This window comes from Lepidochelys kempii, chromosome 13 (assembly GCF_965140285.1).
Source record: "Lepidochelys kempii isolate rLepKem1 chromosome 13, rLepKem1.hap1, whole genome shotgun sequence".
NCBI lineage: Eukaryota > Metazoa > Chordata > Testudines > Cheloniidae > Lepidochelys > Lepidochelys kempii.
In genome coordinates, this window is record NC_136392.1 from 20439565 (window position 1) to 20459728 (window position 20164).

At 47.7% G+C, this 20164-nt stretch overlaps 1 long non-coding RNA gene across 1 annotated transcript; it reads left to right on the forward strand.

The window, feature by feature from the left end:
• The first annotated feature begins 1655 nt into the window (after positions 1-1655).
• LOC140897283 (uncharacterized) lies at positions 1656-17814 on the forward strand. Its single transcript, XR_012154698.2, has 3 exons — positions 1656-2528; positions 3642-3753; positions 16231-17814. It is a non-coding gene; the product is annotated as an uncharacterized LOC140897283 (long non-coding RNA).
• The last annotated feature ends 2350 nt before the right edge of the window (positions 17815-20164 follow it).

Genomic DNA, 20164 nt, shown 5'->3' on the forward strand with positions numbered 1-20164 from the left:
AGCTAAGATTACTTTGCCCTGGGGTTGACATTTCAATGGCGATTATTCCAGGTTTTCTCTGTGTGCTGAAACCCAGCTCTGCTCTTTAACTATTGCCAAATTTAAACCAAATGTCAGTTCCAGTCTATCCTGGAATCTTTCTCAGTTCACTTGTTTCCCACGAGAAAAAGCACAACAGAAAATCAACATCAGGACCTGTTAGATCCGGACTATCCCAGCTCCCACTATGCAGCTCTCTCAGCCCCTTCCTGTTTTTTCCATGCCAGCTGCACCTGTTTTCATTCCACCCCTTGCACTTGGAACAGTTTCCCAATCACACTGACAAACCAACCTCCTTCTTCTCCTTCCAAAACCACATGATTGCCCACCTGTGAAACATCCCTCCCCACTCTCACAGTGTTCGTGTTGCCCTGCAAAGTTGGAGCTCTTTGGGGCAGGGCCCTCTTATTGGCTGGATGTCTTTTACCCGTTATGCTCTTACTATGCCATAGAGCTGAGATTTTCAAAGGCCCCTAAAGGAGTTAGGCACCCAGATCACACTGAAGTTCAACCAAAGATGGGCACCTAACTCCTTTAGACTCCTTTGAAAATCCAAATCTGTACACATTAATAGCAATAACCACAATATTCCCCTGTTTCAGGCCCTCCCTATAACTAGAGCTGCCCTTGATCCCCAATGTGACCCACACCTTAGATCACAAACACCTGCCCCCCAGTTGCTCACTTTGTGCTGACTACAATAAATTCATCCTTCAACCCAGCTCTCATTGTCTGAGATGACAATGGGACTTGAGCAAGACTCCACAGCCAGATCCACAGGGAGAAGTACAGCCCCGGCCAGTTGTGAGCCCAGAGTAGGTTTGGCTAATGTATGGCTCTGGAACTCTGACCCGCTTCCTGTCCGTGAAGTGGGATTGCTTGAGGGCTTCTGACAGGAAGCCTTTGCAAAAGATGCCTGCTAAGAAATGGATGGTGTGGGTAAATGAGAAAAGCATGTTGACCCTATAATAGACCGTTGAGTCACTGGGTTGGCATTTGTAGACCAATTTGTGAAATGAATGAGCTGGCCAAGAAGATGAGTGCTCTGAGCATTCAGGTCTCTCTGACTCGCTCCCCTGTACGGTGAGGGCTACAGAACCAAGACAGTTTGGAGCTAGGCTGTTTAACAGCTTTTGTCCCTCACGCTGAATGAAGCTCACTGATGGGCTCCTTTCTAAATCTGGAACGTGCTACGTCAAATATAGAACTTCCCCCGCTGTACAAATGGCTTGGTTATTTGTCAGCTGTATTTTATGAGGCTTTGAATTTTAACCAGCAGAGGAGTAGTGTACAGAGTACTGGAGCTGACATAAAGAAAAGACAGGGAGCAGAAATTAGACCCAGCTCTGTGTGACAGAACCATCCTGTCTGTCCTCATTTGCCCCCAGCACCCACAGGGGTGTCCCAGCAGTGAGGGATCACTGGAGCGCTGCTGCACTCTGTCCCTGCTCCCTACCCCCAGTCATGCCGCCTATGCTGGGTTGGAGGTGGAGCATAGAGCCTACTACACTGTTTCTGTGCTACCCTTATTCTACTATGCCCTTATTTTGAGGCAGTTGTCAGGCAGGGAGCTAAAGTGGCTTTGCTTCACAATGGGGATTAAGGGCTGGCTTTTTACAGGGACTCAAGCGTGGAGAACAGAGCTGTTTGGAAAAATGACAATTCCACTTCATGACAACTTTTGAGGTTTTTTGACTTTTCTTTTTTCATTCCACATTGCAACAAAACAAGAACTTTCAAAAGTTTTTGCAAAATGAAAGTGTCGAAACGTCTGGTTTTGGATCAGAACAGCCAGGTTTTTGTTCTCTCTCTGTAGCTCTTCCACTTCCCCCTCCCCGAGAGTCTACCCTGGGCCTGAGAAACTATCCTGTCAAAACTTGCATAGTAATTGATACGTTTTCACAATGTTTTGCTTTTGATGCGGTGGGACTTTTTAGCAAAAAAATGTTTAGTCAATAAGTTTCCAAACCACTGTCACAGAGAAGCAACAGGTGTGTCGTCCTGGTTAGATCCCTTCCATATTTCTGACCTGGACTTTGGAACAACTGAAGAAGTGTCTACTGCCTACGAAATCATCCCTGGTTTTACAGTAAGTCTGATGCATTGTGTGTGTTGTAGTCATCGCTGGGCAGATGCCCAGTTTTCCCCATACACTGTAGATGTGTCCAATAAAAACACTTCCGTGAAGAATTTTTTTAGTCATAGTTCCTAAGGCTGATAATTAGTTACTTTAATACCAAGCTGCAGTGCATTGATCCAGTGAGCTTTTGGAGACGAGAAACAATACAAAAAGCAGTAGTGCATCTCGGAAGATGTTCATTATCACAGAGCCAGCTGCCCAGGCCTGATTAAGAAAAGCAAGACACAGAAACTCCCGCTGCAGGAAGATATTTGGGTGATGGATGACTGCTTGCATTTCATATCTCAACAGCCAGGCTCTGATCACACTGGGATTTCTCTGCTTGACACCATGTCTCTGATCTTTCCCAGTAAGTATAAGCCACATCTCTTTGTCTCTCTGGGAATATAATGTTATCATCTGTAGTATAGTAAACTTTTGCTCATTTCTCCCCGATTCAGGTTAAATCCAGTGTCATGAATAATTCACGGAGCCTTAATTAATATAATTTTTTCTGACATCCAGTGTTTGGGAATAGCATCTTGGGACATGTTGTTTGCAACCAATGAACTCCAGAAATAATGAATGGATGCTTATCCCATGTGAACTGGGAGCATACAGTACAGGAGGGAAATAAAGAACAGTAGGCATGTACTGTCCAAGGGACTCACTGATAGCTCTTTAATAAGGATAATGTGAAAAAGCTAAACATTGACACAGCGTCACAGTTTCCTGTTTCTTGCAGTTACATGGCATGTTATTAACCTATATAACTGTCAGTGACATGTCGGCACAAAGAGGTAGACAAGACAGGATTGGCACTTGGGGAGGTGTGAGGCCACATTCGGAAGGAAACTACACATCCTGAATTGAAAACAATCTCTGATGACTGGAGGACTCTGGGCTCTTCCATGCTGTCTTTGCTACAAAACCCCTCTGTGTTTCCAAAAAGTGACTTGCCCCAGTGTGACAGCTTGTTTAAGATACGTGATGCCCCTGTGTATATGTCAGATGTGCATTTGCCTGTATCCCAGTGCAGATAGCTTCTGTCATATATGCATAGCTGTGTGGGTGTGCAGGGTCCAAGGTGCCTGAGCTTAGTGGTTTGCGTTGTGTATAGATGAGTGGTCCAGTACAGCCCCTGTGCAGATAGGTATGTGTTCAGTGTGTGTGCGTACAGGTGGCTGGTACGTGTGCATATTGGTTTGTTTTGTGTGTGGTTGTTTGCATGCAGGGGTGTGGTCGCAGTGCTTGTGCATATAGCGGGTTGCCACATCAAACGTCACACACCCATGTGATGGCCTCCTCTCCCCCTTTTATAGGGTGGGGCTGAGGCACAGAGCTATGCTTGACTTGCTCAAGAAGACACAGCATTTAGTGGCAGAGCCAGGATTAGGCCCCAAGAGTCTTCTCCCTTGTCGTGTGGTGTGACTCCTGCTGTGCTTGTGTAGATATCATCATTGTCATTTTTTGTTACTTGCAGAGCCCCCTAGATGTGCCTGGTACTTTACGAAGCACATGCGTTCTGCCTGCCCAAGTCACTGACAGTCTGAGTGCAGGATACAAAAGGAGGAGGAGAGAAGAACACAAGGAAGGTAAGGCTGAGAGTCAGGGTCACTTGTGAAACTAGTGCAGACCTCTGGACTAATTGAATGTACTAATTTGTATTCAGTCCTGGACACACGTGTCTGTGCAAGTCTTTGCCATTTTAACTTTACTATATTAAAAATATAAGTGCTTGTGAAGTGTTTAGATAGAGCTCGGCGTCCCTCTCTACTGAGCCAGAGTTACCTTCAACAAATGCCCGGCCTGAGCTCCCTTATCAATGCTCCTTGCAAAAAACCCCAAAAATACAAACAAAAAAACCCTACAGCCAGTGACAAAATGGACCAGCTCCACTGGCCCCACTGGCTGAGGGCCCTGTCACATGTTAGGGCGGGTGCAATAGATCATGTTGTGCTTATTCGACTCTCAAGTGCTATTTCTGTATCCAGTTGTTACAGGGCACTGATGGTTTTCTTTGTTGTGCCTTTCCACCTCTTCAGGACTAAGTTAAGAGCTGTTATGCTTGGCTTGCAGTAAATATCAGATAATAAAATCCCAGCTGCTTCTAGCAAAGGAAGGAAACTGAATGAAGGAATTGGGAGAAAACACCACTGGCCAGACCTTGCTGGCAAGGGTGTAATTATAGGGACAAGGGGTGAAGTCATGTAGCCTCTTTCAGCCTAGCAGGAACAATGTCTTCTCCTCAGCATCTTTTGGCTGGCTGTGGAGGTAAGGGAATGGGTGGGGGGACACTCCTGTACAGGGGGAAGAAGAGGAGGGTCTGAGGATAGTGCAGCAGTGCTTTAAATTCCCCCTTCTTCAGCTGTTGCCGCTCCCTAGCCTGGGTCCCTGGCTTTGTTGCCTCACCACACTCTCAGGAGGTAAGCCAGCTGCCTCCCCAGTAAGAAATCCATGTGGCTGCTCAATTGTAGCAGCAGGTCACCAGTTGGTTGACGTGGCTGATCACAGCCACTGAGATCTCCAGATCCCGAGCTTTCGGTCAGCACCACGTCCACATGAATCCAGTGGGGAAAAGATTCCTTGCACATGAGACTTGGACATGATGGATTATTTCACCAACCTGTCTAGAGGATGAGGGAGCAAGGTGTGAGATGGGCTGTGACGTGATAACCTCCACAAAAGCAGCCGAGCAGGGAGAGAGCACAAGACTCCCACTCTGCCCTGGCAGCAGCACTGGGCTTTCGATTTGGAAGAGCACAATGGGCGTGGGATGAACGGTCCCTGGCTAGCTGGATGCCGTCAGTGCCCTTTGCAAGGCACAACCATATTGTTCTTCATCGCTTTATAGAACCCAAAATCTTCTGCAGCAGATGGGTGCTGTGGTTCCAGCTTCTGTGGAAAGCTGGATGACACAGATCCCGGGGAGATCTTCGTAGATTTAATTAGAAAAGGAGTACTTGTGGCACCTTAGAGACTAACCAATTTATTTGAGCATGAGCTTTCGTGAGCTACAGCTCACTTCATCAGATGTTTACCGTGGAAACTGCAGCAGACTTTATATACACACAGAAATCATGAAACAATACCTCCTCCCACCCCACTGTCCTGCTGGTAATAGCTTATCTAAAGTGATCAACAGGTGGGCCATTTCCAGCACAAATCCAGGTTTTCTCACCCTCCACCCCCCCACACAAATTCACTCTCCTGCTGGTGCTAGCCCATCCAAAGTGACAACTCTTTACATAATCAAGTCGGGCTATTTCCTGCATAGATCAAGGTTTTCTCACATCCCCCCCACCCCCATACACACACAAACTCACTCTCCTGCTGGTAATAGCTCATCTAAACTGACCATTCTCCAGGTTTAAATCCAAGTTAAACCAGAACATCTGGGGGGGGGGGGGGTAGGAAAAAACAAGAGGAATATCTATTCAGGGGACACCATCACAGGGCCTAATAACATCAGCCACACTATCAGAGGCTCGTTCACCTGCACATCCACCAATGTGATCTATGCCATCATGTGCCAGCAATGCCCCTCTGCCATGTACATTGGTCAAACTGGACAGTCTCTACGTAAAAGAATAAATGGACACAAATCAGATGTCAAGAATTATAACATTCATAAACCAGTCGGAGAACACTTCAATCTCTCTGGTCACGCAATCACAGACATGAAGGTCGCTATCTTAAAACAAAAAAACTTCAAATCCAGACTCCAGCGAGAAACTGCTGAATTGGAATTCATTTGCAAATTGGATACTATTAATTTAGGCTTAAATAGAGACTGGGAGTGGCTAAGTCATTATGCAAGGTAGCCTGTTTCCTCTTGTTTTTTCCTACCCCCCCCCCCAGATGTTCTGGTTTAACTTGGATTTAAACCTGGAGAATGGTCAGTTTAGATGAGCTATTACCAGCAGGAGAGTGAGTTTGTGTGTGTATGGGGGTGGGGGGGATGTGAGAAAACCTTGATCTATGCAGGAAATAGCCCGACTTGATTATGTAAAGAGTTGTCACTTTGGATGGGCTAGCACCAGCAGGAGAGTGAATTTGTGTGGGGGGGTGGAGGGTGAGAAAACCTGGATTTGTGCTGGAAATGGCCCACCTGTTGATCACTTTAGATAAGCTATTACCAGCAGGACAGTGGGGTGGGAGGAGGTATTGTTTCATGATTTCTGTGTGTATATAAAGTCTGCTGCAGTTTCCACGGTAAACATCTGATGAAGTGAGCTGTAGCTCACGAAAGCTCATGCTCAAATAAATTGGTTAGTCTCTAAGGTGCCACAAGTACTCCTTTTCTTTTTGCGAATACAGACTAACACGGCTGTTCCTCTGAAACCTGTAGATTTAATTGGGGTAAAGAGCCAAGAATCTCAGCTTAGAAATACATAACTCAGACGTTTCTTGGCTCTCTGCAATGCCACTGTATGCTGTTAGCTCGAGACTTGGAACCTGTTCTGTGCTAGACTGAGGTGACGCGTCATGCTGTGCATCTGAGACTTGGCCGAGCTTTGCGTGGGAGATGAATAGCAGCAGTTTACTAGAGCAAAGAAGACATGAATTGACCCCCAGCAAGCCATTGTGCATTGTACTGTCTCTGTGCAGGATCCGCTGCATTCAGAATTCTTGGGCCACAAGTACAACATAGAACAGAGCATCTTCCAACCAACTACCTGCAGGAACCCAATAAAGGAACAGAGATCGCAGTTAAAAGAAAAGGAGTACTTGTGGCACTTTAGAGACTAACAAATTTATTAGAGCATAAGCTTTCGTGAGCTACAGCTCACTTAATCGGATGCATACAGTGGAAAATATAGTGGGGAGATTTTATATACACAGAGAACATGAAACTATGGGTGTTACCATACAGACTGTAACAAGAGTGAACAGGAAAGGTGAGCTATTACCAGCAGGAGAGCGGGGGGGGGGGGGGACGGACGACGGACAGGGAACCTTTTGTAGTGATAATCAAGGTGGGCCATTTCCAGCAGTTGACAAGAACGTGTGAGGAACAGTAGGAGGGAGAAATAAACATGGGGAAATAGTTTTACTTTGTGTAATAACACATCCATTCCCAGTCTTTATTCAAGCCTAAATTAATTGTATCCAGTTTGCAAATTAATTCCAATTCAGCAGTCTCTCGTTGGAGTCTGTTTTTGAAGTTTTTTGGTTGAAGAATTGCCACTTTGTATATAGACAGCCTGTAAAATGCACTGGGACTCTCCAGGGAGAAAGGTACTATATTGATCTCTGTTATTATTACTATCGTTATTTCTGCTCCTCCGCATAGATGGGTATCTATCAGGCTTTGTTCTATACATTAGAAGTAAACCTTAAAGCTTATTGTCTGCAGACAATAGCTGCTGCTTTTGCATCTGTCTTGCTGAATGTACACATGTATAGAAAATGAGCTAAGTGATTTTTGCACGTTATTTTATTCCTGTGTAGACCATAGCAAACATTCCAATACTGCCTCCATTGCCAGCAAATTGATAATTGATAGTGTCAGAAATATTGATCATTACATATAACCACATGTCAGACAAACCATTGGCAGGTGGGCTGCAAGTCATATGCACATTGGGCTGAAGTCCTAGGAACGCTCTCTCCAGTGTGTGCTGGCAGGTCCTGAGAGGGCTTAGGAAATTCTGTAGACTACAGCAGCATCCTAGTGTTGATGGTGTGAGCTGTTGGAATGGAGCACCAGCTCCCTCATAGCTCGGGGGGGCCTCATAAGCTGAGATTCGAGCAATGGAAGAAAAAAACCCCCACAACTCTTAGCAGCTGTGATGACAACCCTGAAGCCAGCGTTAGGAGACAGCATGCCCAATTCTCCATGCAAAATACCTTCACTGATGTAAATCCACTGAAAGCAACAGGCTACATGTCATGTCACTACTGCCCTGGGTCAGAGATCAACTCCCAAGGCCAGGGAAACTCAGAATTAAGCTCGCAGAGGCTCAGTCCATAACTGCCCCAGACGCGTCTGGTGTTGACAGGGCCGGCTCCAGGCACCAGCCTTGCAAGCAGGTGCTTGGGGCGGCATTCAGAATGGGGCGGCCGGCCGTGTCCCGCGACGGCAATTCGGCGGCAGCTCTGCCGCTCTTCCCGCTGCTGCGGCTTTTGGGCGGCAGCTCCACCGCTCTTCCGGGCGCGGCGGCAATTCGGCAGCGGCTGCTTGGGGCGGCAAAGTCGGTAGAGCCGCCCCTGGGTGTTGAGTGTTGAGTAAGGATATGTCAGCCTCCAACAGTGTCTAGATAGCAATGAGTAGAGCTGGTTAGACGATAGGGATTTTCTCCATGGACAGTTTTGAGCTTCATCAAAATATCAAAATTGAGAATATTTCCATTCTGAAATGCTGCTGCAGTGCCTCCTGGGAGTTGTAGTTCAGGTGCCTCCTGCTCCCATTCGCCTCTATAGATCGGACTACATCTTCCATGATGCACCATGGCCTACCCTTGCGGTGCATCGTGGCAGTCGCATGGAAAGCAGACACTTCTCATGACAAATGTCACTGAGTTGAAAACCCAGTTTCCTGTTGAAAAACAGTTTTGACAGAAAGTTTTCAACCAGCCCTATCAGAGTGCTAGGCTGTAGGGTGCAGCCTCTCCCGGCATCCCCTTACTTTTGTGGCATGAAGCCAAATCTTTGCTGACCCTTTGATGCATTTCTTGTGGTTTGATAATAAAGTGACTTGTTCCCCTTTTTGCATGTTGCTAAAGGAAAGGAAGAGATGTGAGACAGAAAGAGAGCAGAGCAGAGCAGATCAGCTGCAGGAAACTGGCCCTTTTCCCTCTTGTTGTAGATCGGTCAAGCTGGGGAAGTAGGATGGGGTCACAGGGTCAACCTGTGGCTGAAGCCCTTTCATTTTCTTTGCCTTCTTACCTGCTAATGGCATCAGAGATTAACAGGAGGCAGCCGAAGGATGGAGAACTGGGAGACAGCTTGGATCTAGTGCTGCCCAGAAGGTCCCAAAGGTGCCAGATTCCTGCATGGCCTCAGGTCTGTGAAAAAGGAATCTGAAAAACGTTTGCAAAATAATAATAATTAAAAAAAGACTAAACCAACCCACTGCAGATCACAGGGAAAGTTGGGATGCCAGGAAATGAGAAACGAATACAGAATGGATAAGGATGGGTCCTCCTTCCCAGCAAAGCCCTGAGTGCAGGCTTCTCTGTCCACCTGTGACACATGAGGTTGGTAATAATGCTCAGCACTGAAAGAGCACTTAGCCCCAGGAAAATACATTACAGACGTGAACAGCTTCATCTTGAGAGCATGCCCAGTAGAGGGTGATTATCAGCACCCCCATTTTACAGGAGAGTTTCTGACACTCCGGCGTGTTGTTCTTTTGAGCACACAGAAAGCTTGTATTTAACCCTCAGATCATTTTTAATTAAACATTACAGAACTTTAACACAACAGCAACCACTGCCCGGTGCTGATGACAGCCCTCAGCTCCCTGCAAGCCAGAACCCTGCCTCTCAACTTGGAGAATGTCCTGCCGTCTCTGCAAGAGCAGCTACTCCCCAAGAGTTTGGTGTTAAATTTCCTGAGAACCTAACAGAGGATCCAGCCCTTCTGCTTTTGTGTCTCCCCATCTGCTGAAACAATTCAGGATCTCTGCTCCACCAAGGCAATTATGTGTGCATTATCAAAGCTGCTATTCCAAAGGGGTTTATGTGGTCATTAAAATAATGAAATATGAAGGAGGATGACTAGCGGCAGCGGCTGAGTAATGCGTCTTGAGAGCTGGATTTGAAGCTTTTTCAATTTCCTTTCTCAGCATGTGCATTGGTCTCCGATTAAGCGACAGTGCTTCATCTCCACACTAGCAGATTGCACAGTTACCTTTAAAAGACCCCAGGAATGCATAACAACGAGGAGCCACTCATGCTGACTTGGAAAAGGCTGAGCTAGAGGAAACAGCTATGGTGCATTGTGAGGAACAAGCCACACATAAAATACACTGCATTTAGTAAGGTCTTTACAGTACACACTCCAGGCAGCGACCAGCTGTTCCCCTGCGGCATGCACGGGCCTTCGTGGGCATGAAGCCAGCTAACAGGTGTTACTTTGCCAGTCTTGGAGTGGGGGAAGAACAAAAGCTGTTCCTCACTTTTACCAACAGTTCAAAGTGAGAACGAAAAGTGGTTTACTTTTTCACCACAATGTTCGCCTTTTCCTGTTTCCCCAGCTCCGAAGGTTTGTTCAGCCAGCTCAAAACAGGAAGCTTTGTTTGAACCCGTGCTTTCTCACCATGCACCTGACAAGGCCATTCCAGGTCTCACACACCCACAGGGCTGACTCAGCCTGCACATCTGGAGTGGCACAAAGCTGATGGAGTGGATGGGTGAACCTGGCCCTTAGTCTCTATGCACTTGTGCAGTCGCACACAGGAGTCAGGGAAAGGGGAACTCATTCTGGTATGACTACTGTTAGCTGTGTGCTTTTCTCAGTGTTTTATATCCAGCAAATGAAGGGTTAATGAGTTCTGAAAATATATGCATGTGGGTTAAACAGATCTATCTATCCCATGCCCATCACCATGGTATCTGAAGCTACCTGAGCTGCTGTTTTCCTGTTGGCTAGAAATGCCAAGGAACCCGCTGAAGGTGATACCTTGTTGCAAGCTGTTCTACTCAGCCGCTGTCTGTTTAATTAGCTGGAGTTTGGTTGGTTCTCTCTGCATCTCCCTGATTTATCCATACACGGCAAGCACGGCTGTCAAGACGATTAAGAAACAAAGTTTTTGTGGCCCATTATTCCAACTCCAATGTCTCCTTCAGTTCAAATTAACCCTGATCCTGTCTTTGGGATGTTTGATCCTTGTAAAAATATATTCCTTCATTTTCATTTCTTGAAGCAAGCTGCCATTTTACATCACAAACCCAGCTCACTCTGGAGATAGTACACTCAGCAACAAAGGAACCTGGCAGCCTCTCCCAAAGGCCTGGCTGATGCTGCCACAGATTAGGCTTTGATCTGAACACATACCTTTTACTGCAGATTGCACTCTAAATACACACATGTGGGTCTGGGTTGCAACCTTAAGCTACATGTTTCACCTCTCCATCTGCCTCCAAGTACCTGGCCTTGTAATAGTGAAACACTAGGGGAGATGGGACAGCTCCCAGATTTACTGCTGGTCTAGCTCGCTGTTTCAATAGCTTATATATCTTACCACCATGCCTTCTATTATCCTTCTGTGAGACAGTGAACTGTCACATGGTAGGAGAGTAAAAAACCCCAAGCAGTTAACTACAATTAACCAATCCTCTCAGAGGCTTCTGGGAGTGGGAGAGACTTGGGGAATATATAAACCCGGTCCACTTCATTGCAGAAAGAGAGACAGCTAAGGAACCAAGACAACACAACACCCAAGAAAACTGGAATGCTGATGATGTGCCATGGGGAAAAATCAGCTCCAGAAAGAGGCAGGAGAGAGGTGATTACCTTGTTAAAAAGGTACTGAGTGTGGAGATGGTTGGGCATAGATTGGGGTCTGCTTCCCTATGAAACGGTGGACTTGCCTGAGAGGTAAGAGAATTTATGGGGGGAATCAGACTAAGGGCTTTGGGTGTAAATGATGACAATCATGATGAAAAGCTAAATGCTGACATACCACTACTCCTACATTCTCTTTGGTGTCCTTTTTCTCCCCCAGGCTCATCCTGGCCCACCAGGCAATGGTGACATTGGGAACGGTAGGATTTGAGGCTTAGCTGGAGGGCCATGTCACGTTAGTGATTGTCTTCAAACTCCTTGGGTCTAGTGAGACTCCCCTGGCTCACCTTTAGAGGCCAGCACAGTGGCCATTCTTATCTCTTACAATCTGTGCTGAAACTGCAGATGGCAGCATACAAGCCTCCCATTTGATCTGAGCAATCCAGGTAGCCATTGCCTGGGACCAGTAGCCACAGAGATCTTTAGGTGCCTCTCTCCCAGTGAGAGTCAGGCACCTAAATGCATTAGAATCTGGATTATAGTCTCTGCTCTTCCGTAAGAATATAGATGGGGTGATGTCGGCTCCATTCTGTTCCAATCCATTGTGTCCCTCAAGCTCCTGGCCTCTTGCCAATGTGGCCTGCTGCGGGGCTCTGTGTTTGGAGGAGGAGGAGGAGATGGTGCCTGTGGAATACCTATAAATAATGTTCACTGTGACAGGATCCTATGGTGTCCATAGATTCATGTATCTCAAGATTCCACATTGTCATCAGAACAAAGAGGAGCCAACCTACAGTGATGGGGGGCTGACGTGCAGACAAACTTTTATCTTCACCGAGCCACAATGAATGGAAAGATGATGAGGCATTTGAGACATATTCAAGTCCCAGACTGTCCATCCTTCTCCCACACCACTGTTTATATCTGGCTATGTGGCGAGTTATTATATGTCGTGAAGGGTTAACGGATGTTTGCATCTCTTTGGTCTGGATGTTTTGAATTGTTTGTGTAGCTCCCAGGCAGGGGCTTTATAAATAATATCCTTATGATCTGGATTTCTGTGGCCCTGGAGCTGCACCATGTGTGTTTGAAGAAGGCTTGTCACGGTACGTCTACACAGCAAAAACCCAACAATCCTGTGACAGAATCTGAGCCTGGACTCAATGACTCAGGCTTGCACTGTGGGTCTAAAAATAGCAGTGTAGGGGCCAGGGCTCAGACTGGAGCCTGGATGCCAAGATCCTCCCTGCCTCGCTGGGTCTCAGAGCCCAGGCTTCAGCCTGAGCCCAAAAGTCTATGGTGCTATTTTTAGCCCCATTAAGCCCAAATCAGTTGACCTGGGCCCTGAGACTCGCTGACCCCGGCTCTTTTTTTGCTGTGTAGACAGGCCCTTTGAGTCTTAATGATGCCACCAGACTTATTTTCTGCTGTATTCCTGACGTGTGTTTGGAAGTGGGGGCTGGCGGAATTCTCTCCTTACTCTGAGCCTTGGTGATCCGGGGGCCTTTGGGTTGAACAGTGCTATTGAAATGTCACTTACTAGTATGATTATCTTCCGTGTGTTCATTTCAGTGGATTCTCCAGCTCTGGCCCACCAGATGCAAAGGCCAGAGAGAGCTTTAGCTGCAGGTGGTGGTGCAAATGAGCATAAACAGCTGTTAAGGAACTGCCCAGCCCTGTGCTGGCTCCCCATTGGCTAATGGTACTATCAGACCCAGTGAGATAACAGGATGCTGGTGAAAAGGTAGAGGACAGAGGAAGGAAGCTGCTTCCAGGGAGGTGAAGCAGTGGGATTTGTTAAGATAGCTATGATTGTAAATGGTCTCAGAATTACCTCAAGCAATTCCATTTCCAGAACTCTCATTAAAATGATAAGAAACCAGAAATGGCAGATCAGAGAGAGGGGACAGGAAATGTAGGGAAAATATCAGGAATCAGAAATGGCTCCCAGGCCAAATACCAGGGCCATTTCCAAATCATGCCTCAGAGGATCATAGAAAATAGAGATGAAAAAGACTCATAAATCCAGTAACTGCCAATGCTGGATTATTCCCTCTTCGACATGTTAGAGTTCCATGCAGAGTTTTAAACATGCCAAGCTCCCTGAAGAGATGGAGGCATTGCTAACCTGGGCAGGTTAGGATCATTAGATGATAACAGTTCACACACAAAATCACAATGGGCCTGAGCAGCAGAGCCAGTTGGTTGGAAATCAGTTGTAGCTTCCTGCTCTGGAGAGCTTGGTTTGACCGGGCAGTTGTAGAACTTTTTGGGTTCTTCTCAAGGAAATGCCCTGGGGGTGAAAGGGCCTGGATTGAGAACCCAGGAAACCAAAGGCCTTTGTTGCATAGGCAGTGGCAGTGCAAACTCCCCCCCGCACACTATCTCAGGAATGGGCCTCCCTCCTGTTCTGGAGGGGGTGGTGCTTTCGGTACTAATATCACAGGGCTGGCCATTGATGCTGCCCTGCGAATCACTTTGTGTCTTCCCACTTCCAGAAGTGACTACATTTAAACTGGTCACACCCACCAGCTAGAAGGTGAGTGGACGACTGAGGCGGTAGGGCCATCCATGCTGAAAGCTGCCCAGCAGTTCAGATCAGTCCCCATATCCTGAGATAGAGCTTTGTTTAAAAGGAAGCTGTTCCATGGCTGAAAACCCCAGCATGGCCCAAGATCATGTGTCCCTGTGCCTGGAAACATTCAGAGACCTGATGTCTCATCTGAGGACCTTAGGCCAGTTCTTCAACAGGTGTAAATCAACAAAACTCCAGACTGAATCAGCATAGCTCCCTTAAAGCCAATTTGAACTGATTTACACCAGTTGAAGACCTGCTCCCTTGAGTCTCTATATTCCAAGACCTCGGGCAGCAATTTTCAGCCTGGGGTGCCTGTTTACCAGAGGGAAGTCTAGCTGCAGCGCTGACATAAGCTTATCTCCTGTGACGCATATAAAATGCTTGGCTTAGCATGTTAACATTAATTTTGGATTGTCTCGTGACACAAAGCGTTATCAGCAAAGATGCATCCCAGGCCTGGAATTCTGGCTTAATCAAACCTCCTAGTCATTTAATCTTGTTAACAAAGCATAATTGCAATGCTATCAAATTAACCAGCAGCATGGAAATGCCAGTTTAATAGCTACTCCTGAGAGAGAAGAGAATTCTGTGATCTATGAACAGTATATCAGCTGTATGCAAATCATACCCAGCTATTCTCAACCATCATAGGAATTGCCCTGCTGGATCAGACCTGGGGAACATCCAGTTCAGTTACTCCAGAAGGAGGTGTGTGAGAGCCTGTAGATTCCAAGGTCAGAAGGGACCATTACAACATCTAGTTTGTCCTCCTGTATAAGCCAGGCTAGAGAATTTCACCCAGTTACTCCTGTACTCAGCCCAGTCACTTGTGGTTGGCTAAAGCATCTCTTCTAGAAAGGCCTCCAGTCTTGATCTGAATACCTCAAGAGATGGAGAATCCACCACTTCCCTTCATATTTTGTTCCCATGATTAATCACCGTCACGGATTTAAAACAAAAAACAGCCTAATTTCTAATTTGATTTGGCTGCGTTCAGCTTCAGGCCACTGACTCTTGGGCTGCCTTTCTCCGCTGGATTAAAGAACCCTTAGTACCCAGGATTTTCTCCCTGTGAAGGTTTGAATAGACTGTTATCAAATTACCTCTTGATTGAGCTCCTTCAGTCTCTCACTAAAGGGCATTTTTTCCATCCCTTTGAATAAATCTTGTGGTTCTTTTCTGAACTGTCTTCTCGTTTTCAACAAGCGTAGGTAATTAAGGGCTTGTCTACACTGGCAATTTACAGTGCTACAACTTTCTCGCTCAGGGGTGTGAAAAAAACACCCCGCTGAGAACAGCACGTTTCAGCGCTATAAAGCCCCAGTGTAGACTATGCCCCAGCACTGGGAGCTGCACCCCTCCTGGAGGTGGTTTCTCCCAGCGCTCTGCTGTGACCACACAAGCCACGTTAAAGCGTTGCCAGGGCAGAATAGCCCTCAGGAATAACCTGCCCATATGGGACGTTTCTTCCTAACCTTAGGCAGTTACAGCTTTGTTATTTGTCCTGGAGCATGAGAGAGAGCATGCATCCGATGAAGTGAGCTGTAGTTCACGAAAGCTTATGCTCAGATAAATTTGTTAGTCTCTAAGGTGCCACAAGTACTCCTTTTCTTTTTGTGGATACAGACTAACACGGCTGCTACTCTGAAACCTGTCTTTATCTCTTCTGTAGATTTTACCCTAATGTATCTGTGGATGCTCGGAGCACCTAGATAAATGTCGTCCAGTCATTTTTTGAGTCCTGCTAAGCTCTTAGCTAGCCTCTTAGTGGTACCTTGCTTCTATATTGTATGCAAAAGTATTTCCTTTTATCAGTTTGCCTTTCAGTTGGATGGGATGTCCCCTCCACGGGCTCCGCCCACCCCAGGATACCATCTCCGTCAGGCAAACTGTGTGCATCACAGCACTGGATTGAAATGGGCTATTGTGACCAGGTAGATTTATTACTGGGGCCAAACAATCACTCACCTAGACATTGGGGCAACCATCCCAGGCCTCATCTAATAGCAGTGTAGAGAATCTGTTTCTTTTGCTTCCTTAGAAAGAATCAGTGCTGCAGGCCAAAGCTCTGCTGCCCTCTGGCTACCAGTCCAGCACCAACAACCAGCTCTCACCTGGGGAGGATTCTTCACACACTTCAATGCGGCTTCTCAAATGGAAGGATTCAAAGACCCCCAGAGCCTCCTCTCCACTGACATGTAACCATTGCTCAGGCTTTACTGAGGGCCAATACAACAGTAAGATACATCAGCATCCACTGTCAGCAGCAAAAGGCAAGAGAGAAGCAGGGATGTGAAGCAATTGCCGGCTTTCTAGTCACCTGAATATCAAAGGACATAGCTGCTGCATGAACAAGTGTCTTTATTTTAGGGGGTGGCCAACCTGAGCCTGAGAAGGAGCCAGAATTTACCAATGTACATTGCCAAAGAGCCACAGTAATATGTCAGCAGCCCCCCCGTCAGCTCCCCCAACCTGCTCCCAGCGCCTCCCACCCACCAGCAGCCCCGCCGATCAGTACCTCCCCCTCCCTCCCTGCACCTCCTGATCAGCTGTTTTGTGGCATGCAGGAGGCTCTGGGTGGGGGGAGGAGTGAGGGCATGGCAGGCTCAGGGGAGGGTGCGAGAAGAGGTGGAATGGGGGTAGGGCCTGTGGCAGAGCCGGGGGTTGAGCAGTGAGCACGCCCCAGCACATTGGAAAGCTGGCTCCTGTAGCTCCAGCCCCGGAGTCGGTGCCTAGACAAGGAGCCGCATATTAACGTCTGAAGAGCCGCAGGTGGCTCCGGGCCACCCCTGCTTTTATTGCTACAATGTGTGGGATGCCAGCCAAGCCCCACTACAGGGAGGGTGAGAGAATGAAGAGATTCCCAACCCCACCCATTAATTTCTCCGAATCCTATTCCCAGGCAGGGAGAGTCACAAGAAAGGGATTGTGAATCATACTGCTCAGCAGCATTAAAAGGTGAGGCCTCCCCACTCCCTCTGTACTACCCAGGCAGGGTCTGAGGTACAGAGCTTTTCCCCTGATGAGGGATGGGTGTGTGTCATGGTGCGAGACTCACCCCTGTGGCGCCTCCTGCTGGTATCTCAGGGAATTAGCTCTTCCAGCCTCCGGAGCACCCTCTGCAAGCTGGTGTCTCGCTGCCGCTGGCCCCCGTGTCCCTTCCGGACCCTGGTGCCCCTTTCCCTAGGGTGCTGCCCCCTGGCAGTGCCCCAACAGTCTCTGGGCCTCCCAGGGGAACCCCCACCCATTATCCCCACCTCGCCTTGGCTACTGCCAGTCAGCATTGAGCCCCCGCACACTGGGGCAGACTGCAGTGTATAAGCCAATCATCACAGGCCAGGGGGGGTTGGACCTGCTGTGGGGCCTCGGAAAAAATCCACCACTGGGCAGCGGAAGCCCAGAGCCCTGGCCACCAGGCAGGTTGGGCGGGGGAAGTCTCCGCACCCTGACCCCTCTCCCCAGCAGCAGCGCTGGACAGGCGAGGTGGGAGAAGCCCTAGCACCCCAACCCTTGCTGTGGCTCTGGGACTGGAGGAAGCTCTCACTCCCTGCTGCGCCCCGGGGCTGTGGCATGGGGACAGAGCTTCTCCAGTCTTGGGGCCACAGGGTGGGGGGGCAGAAAGGAGCAAAAGGGTTTGTGGGGCTCCAGTGGGGGATGTGGAGTGGGGGGGACCCTGGGTGAAATGGGCAGGGCCCAGGGAAGGGGTAAAAAGGGATGGGGCTGTGGGCGGGGCCACAGATGGAAGGGGTGGGGAGGGGTCCCCACTTGCTCTGGCCCAGGGCCCCAGGAAACCTTAATCTGCCTCTGAGCTGCTTCTGGGGACACTCTTGGCCCATCTAGAGCGCAGGAAGTTACTGAAAAAAGGGAAAGTGTTCAGAGGCCCAAGAGGAAATCCTGTAAAAACCCAGCCCCTGGTACAGCCCCAATGTACAGGAACACACCCCAGCCCAGAAGCTGCCATGTCTGTCCTAGGCTGGGATACAGAGTGGGAGATTTCCACCTGCCAAATCAGTGAAACCCAAGTGGGAGTGGAGCATTCCCAAAGACCAGTTACCCCAAGAAGGGGGAAGAGGGCTCAAACTTCCTGCCCTGGGAATGGCACTTAATCCTGAGGTAACTTGCTCTGCAGACTAAATTCTCCAAGTTATTGGCACCTCCCTTCTAGCCCCTTCTGATCATGTTGTATCTAAAGACTGAATGGCCATTGGACTGCAAACCCAATCCTCCCCTCCTTCTCTGGTCACAGTAGATGCAGCATCCTGTGGATTTCCCAGTGCAACTTCGCAAATGGGATCTCCTCTGCCCATTTCCCAAGTGGATCCAATTTTTATCTTGTGGCACCATAGACTTTACTTAATAGAAAGGAGTATTTTCCTTCCCCCATCTCCTGCCACTGATGCTGTTACATGCCCTCTTTCCCAGGCTGCGCCCAGGGACCCTGGGCTGGATCCATCTCAGCCCAGAGCTGCTCCCTGTGCTGGGGACAGTGTGAATGGGGACGTTTGAGGTGCAACACAAGACTGTCCCCAGTATCCCAGCGTAAGGAATTCTGGAGAGACTGGGAAGGTGCCATGTACCCAGCCCCATCCCTGGTAAAAATTTTGTGGCCTCTGGAGGTCAGGTCTGACCAGTGGAGTGATCTCTGCTGAAAGCCAGGGCTTGGAATGCCCTTTCCCATATCCCCCTGAAGCTCAGCGGGAGCAGGGAGTGATCTCAGCACAGAGCTCCGAGAAAGGAAATCTAACTAGTATATTAGGTTTCAGAGTAACAGCCATGTTAGTCTGTATTCGCAAAAAGAAAAGGAGGACTTGTGGCACCTTAGAGACTAACCAATTTATTTGAGCATAAGCTTTCGTGAGCTACAGCTCACTTCATCAGATGCATACTGTGGAAAGTACATAAGATCTTTTTATACACACAAACCATGAAAAAATGGGTGTTTACCACTACAAAAGGTTTTCTCTTCCCCCACCCCACTCTCCTGCTGGTAATAGCTTATCTAAAGTGATCACTCTCCTTACAATGTGTATGATAATAAAGTTGGGCCATTTCCCGCACAAATCCAGGGTTTAGCAAGAACATCTGGGGGGGAGGGAGGAGGGTAGGAAAAAACAAGGGGAAATAGGTTATCTTGCATAATGACTTAGCCACTCCCAGTCTCTATTCAAGCCTAAGTTAATTGTATCCAATTTGCAAATGAATTCCAATTCAACAGTCTCTCGCTGGAGTCTGGATTTGAAGTTTTTCTGTTGTAATATCGCAACTTTCATGTCTGTAATCGCGTGACCAGAGAGATTGAAGTGAGAGAGTGGGGTGGGGGGAGAGAAAACCTTTTGTAGTGGTAAACACCCATTTTTCATGGTTTGTGTGTATAAAAAGATCTTTTGTACTTTCCACAGTATGCAGCTGATGAAGTGCATCACGATGAAGTAGCTCACGAAAGCTTATGCTCAAATAAATTGGTAGTCTCTAAGGTGCCACAAGTACTCCTTTAGTATATTAGGTTGGCACCTTCATATCCCCTAGAGCACTGGTTCTTAACCTTTACTGCAGCCTGCACCCCTTTAGTTCTCAAAATATGTTCTCGCACCCCTTATCAAAAATTGTTGAACTAGGTCGGTTCTTTAAACCTAGGTATATTTTTTGTTTGTATATTACAGTAATCCTTAAAAAATGTATAATGTTAATAAATACATAGGTCTGATGAAACAAAGTAGTTGTACTTACATGCCTGTGCTTAATTTGTGTTTTCGGTGATTTAGCTTCTAAAAAAATCTGGCATGTCTCGCACCCCCAGAAAGGGTATCTTGCACCCCCAGAGCGTGCGTGCACCCCAGGTTAAGAACCACTGCCATGGAGTAAGCACATTTCCTCCCACAGAAAGTCTCACAGCACTTCTTCAATCCTGGATGCTGACGGTCAGAGTGGCAGCGATCTGGGGGATTATACATAGCGCATTTAAAGATGAAGGCAAG